Raw genomic sequence first — 4,620 nt, forward strand, 5'->3', positions numbered from 1 at the left:
CCATTCATAAATGCATGTTGCACAAGGATAAACTTTCAATTGCGGCTATAACCACCTTATAGAAAAGTGTAATTGATTCAAGTGTTTCTATCTATTTCACCAAAGTTACAAACAACAGTGGTAATTTCAAACTGCCTTCAAGGCGGGGTTCATTATTCAGCAGGTTTTAGTCCTTTTCTAAAACAATTTTTGAATTACATAGAAAATGCTAAAATACTATTAGAACCAACAATTTGTTATGATATAATTAAGGAATCAACCTTAAAATGTTTACCAAGCAAAAATGACTTCACAAATTACAGGTTTCTGAAAAATTATTGCCAAGTCAACATATTTGATTTCTTAATTCATGTATACTTACATGTGGAACTTTTAATTATTTGAAGTACAATAAAAAAAACAATAGCATTTTCAAGAAAAAGTTGGACTGTTCCTTACATCTATCTAGACGGTCCCTTTCAAAAGAGCACATTTCCCAACTAAATAAGACTCATATGTGTCTTGGGTGATTGGCAGCTAATGGTGAGTTTCAATTCCTTTTGAACTCACACACTTATTGAAATTTCATACATTATTGTATGTAAAAACATGTTATTTAAGTAGCATTTTTGTAAGTTAACTGATACTTTTGGTTGTATCTGTTCTCCTTTTCACCCCCAAGGGTGACTGGGTAATAGAAGTATGGTCACCATTGGTTTTCCTCCGACCGGCAGTAAAACCCTTGCTAAAGTGGGGCGTCCGTTTGGCTGTGCGGGATGTACAAATTTGCAGCCACGTCCGGTCAGAATGGGGACGTTAAATCCGATGCCTCGTGTAAAGAGAGTGCTACGCTCTTTGCACGTTAAGAACCCTTGCATCAACTCTTTGAGGGGTCCGTAGGTGACCTGTTGCAGGGCTAAATTTCTGTCCCTATCCAATATACCCTCATTTCCCGTGGCAGTCTATATTTCTCCGACCTTAATCACGGACGCCCCTATTACAGAACCTACCTATTGTATTTATTGTTAATTTCAATTAATATTCAAGTTTTTGCTTATATATCATATAATTTCTCAACTAAAAATACATAGGTACTTACCCTAGGACAACTCAACCAAGTCTTTTCAAACCATTTGCGTAGCTTTTCCATCTCATTCCACACAGAACTTGACTGAAATATGACTTCATGAGTTAAAATTGTATCATAAAAACAAACAACAGGTTTACAGTGAAATCAAAAAAGCTTAATATACTCAAACTAGTAATAGGGAACTATGTTGACACACATTTTATTTTGTCATTCTTGTCCTCATACTTCTAAATTTTCTTGTCTGGTATAGTACTGGTGTTGCAATTTCAAGCATTTTCATTATCTGTTTAAAAACTGTCACTTTATTTTTTCATACTCATGTGAAAATTGCAAAGGTTAACCATATGCGAAAATAAATGGGTTTACAATAAGTTATTATATTAAGTTCATTGTTTTTTCCAGAATTTGTAAGTGTTTTATGAACACCATATTTGAATATGTCTGAGAATAAGCTTATCTTATTTTAATACCTTTAATGTAGACAAGGCATAATTATAATCATCTTCATTAAGTGCCCTAGCAATAGGTCTTAGAAGTGGAAGAACATTGGTCTTCTCTGTGTGCAGTCCATTATGTGCTGCAGTAAGCCATCTTTCCCAACTCTGCTCTCGGTGAAAATCACAAAGGTATACAAAAGAACCTAAAATGGAAGTGTTATATTACAGAAAAGTTACCTCTGATTAATCTTGCATCATTAACATATATAATAGTTATCCAGATTTAGAGTAATTTCTCCCAATTAGATTGGCTGATATTGTCTTAATAAATTACAGTGTAATTTTTTTTAGCTGCTTAATAGTCTTAATATTTTTAATTTATTTTCAGTTTTAGATTTAATCTCAAAATCTAATTGGTTGAATTTAAAACTGTCCTAATAATTTCGAGCAGAGTATAATTAATATTTATGGTAAAAACCGTCATTTTTTTATTTGGAGTGGACGTCTTAAAATTTTTGTGAACCTGTGTGTTTTATTGACGTCATAAATAAAACTTTACGTAAACGCATTGTCAACATCATAAACAAGGCGATATACGGTCAGTGACTGTATATGACATATGATTATACAGTCAATGCAATTTTACTGCGCAAATCATAAGCACAGCTGCAGTATATAATTCTCGTATTAGGACAATTGCACACTGTGTAACTTATTGTGTTGGATTAGACCAATCTAATGGTAACTTTGAAAATATTATATATCAATGTTATCTTTGCAAAACAATCAAAATCACAATAATTAAAGTACCTATAACATGTATTTTTTCTAACACATTCTTTGCATCAATTGTAAGAAGTATATTTTATAGGCTGATATAAATTCGGCATATATAAAGTAATAGAAAGTTTAACTTGCAAACCTGGAAAAACGTTTTCAAGGGCATTGATTTCTTCAGTGGCATAGTCACACATAAAGAACTTGGGTAACCACTCGGGATTCCATTCTTTTATAACCTGCAAGGCCTCCATCAGTGAAGCGCTGTCCTTGGTCTCTGTAACAAAGGTTCCAACAGTAATGTAATTTACGTTCGTAGGCACACATAGGAAATATAATGGGACAGAATATCTGGTTGACCTATATGTAGCATCCAAAAGGCATATCTCTTTCCCATACAGCTCAAGAAGTCTTCTCTGCCATTGAGTTTGGTGTACAAACAGGAACTTACTGTTTGTACCATACAGCTTCCTAGTGTAGGCCTCCCCTATTCTTACATCATCCTCTGCCTCTTGCTCATCACCATGATTCAATTCCAAGTCTGAGTCTGAAATTAAAATTGAAGTATATAGACTACATGTTTGTGTCCTTTTTCAGAAATTTTGTCTTATTTAAACACCCACAATATGGAAGCATCTAATATTCATACATGTTATATAAACTTCACATAATGTCATAGTCCAATATCAATGCTCTTTACAACTACATAATTCTTATATGATTTGCATATTAGGGAATACGTTGATATGATTGGTCGCGAGGACTTCCAGTAGATGTTCTTGACGTTGTTTATTTTTAGATAGACAACGTTGACCAAACTTCTTTTTATAACCAATGTAAACAAGATGGCGGCGATAATTACACAATCCGGCTCGACTTTACCATATTTATTTTCATTTCGCTTTAATCGTTAATTTAGATAATAAACACACAACATTTATTTGCATGATAAAGAAGAGTTTTTGTAGTAAATTTATATAAGAGTGCAAATTTCATGGAGTACATATTTTTGCGGTAACCAACAAATATATTCATGAGCCAGGCCAATTCAATGACTCACATATACAATTTACGAGTGTGGAAAAATAAATTCCTTTTCTCCTATTTTAAGAATAATAAGGATTAAACGCCTTTTTAAAGGAATTTATTGGCGTATAAACTCGACCAATTCACTCACAAACATGTTTGTGAGTGAATTGGTTGAGTTTATACACCAATAAATTCCTTTAAAAAGGCGTTTTATCCTATAATGGAGAGGAAAAAGAGACATAGAATTATACTTATTTTGACTAAACAATTTTTATATTATTTCCTGTTTGTATCCAATCTGAACTTAGCATACAGTAACACACAAAAGATTAACATCTTTAAAGACAATATAAATATAATAATTTGTTACACCTACTGTCCTTATCTTGTTCCAGATGATCTCGCTACAGACGAAGATGGAAGTTGTCTTCAGGGCGCTCATTTTTCCATTTTTCAACTTTAAGATAAGTCCAGAAATTAAATTTATAGAAACAAAATCTTCCTTCGAAAAACGTTTTTGCAGCTTATGTAGGTCAGCAAGGACTTCGGAATTGAAAGAAAATTGGATTTGATTACCTTCACTCTTTAGTTTCACGGACGCTTCCTTTTTCAACTTAGTGGCTATGGAGTCGTTGCCCGACACTAACTCGTTCTTCAATGCAGATATTTTAGAATCGAAGTACGACGTAAACAGTTGAAAAGTGCTGTCACTTATTTGTTGCTGTGGCGCTGTTTGCTGGGTTGCTGTCGACGGTACTGGTATAGGCAAACTAGGAAATGCAGCTTCTCTTATGAACGACAGGAGTTGTAGACTCGTGTAGTAGTAATTCGTCTTCGTCTTCGGAACGGTGATCTGTCATGGTTAATACAGACAAGGCAGTAGTACGGCGTTTGCTACTCAGCGTAAGGCAGAACTTCGAATAATAACATTATAAATTACATTTAATTTATATCAAACAGCAAGCACGAGAAACACGAGCCAAAATCATACGATACATAGAATACCTGTTTTAAATTCGCAATGCGACGAATTTCATCCAATGGAATACATTGTAAACATTACAGGTATTCTAAAAACATGTTCCCCAAGGGTGACTGGGGAATAGAAGTATGGTCACCTTTGGTCTTCCTCCGACCGGCGGTAAAACCCTCGCTAAAGTGGGGCGTCCGTTTGGCTGTGCGGGATGTACAAATTTGCAGCCACGTCCGGTCAGAATGGGGACGTTAAATCCGATGTCTCGTGTAAAGAGAATGCCACGCTCTTTGCACGTTAAGAACCCTTGCAACAACTCTTTGAGGGGTCCGTAG

At 34.6% G+C, this 4,620-nt stretch overlaps 1 long non-coding RNA gene across 1 annotated transcript; it reads right to left on the bottom strand.

The window, feature by feature from the left end:
* Positions 1–1,437: 1,437 nt before the first annotated feature.
* Positions 1,438–3,763, bottom strand: LOC127732328 (uncharacterized). The gene is made up of 3 exons (XR_007996188.1): positions 3,689–3,763; positions 2,429–2,830; positions 1,438–1,709 (listed from the first exon to the last, which is right to left on the bottom strand). It is a non-coding gene; the product is annotated as an uncharacterized LOC127732328 (long non-coding RNA).
* Between the last annotated feature and the right edge of the window lie 857 nt (positions 3,764–4,620).

This window comes from Mytilus californianus, unplaced genomic scaffold, assembly GCF_021869535.1.
Source record: "Mytilus californianus isolate M0D057914Y unplaced genomic scaffold, xbMytCali1.0.p SCAF_23, whole genome shotgun sequence".
Taxonomy (NCBI): domain Eukaryota; kingdom Metazoa; phylum Mollusca; class Bivalvia; order Mytilida; family Mytilidae; genus Mytilus; species Mytilus californianus.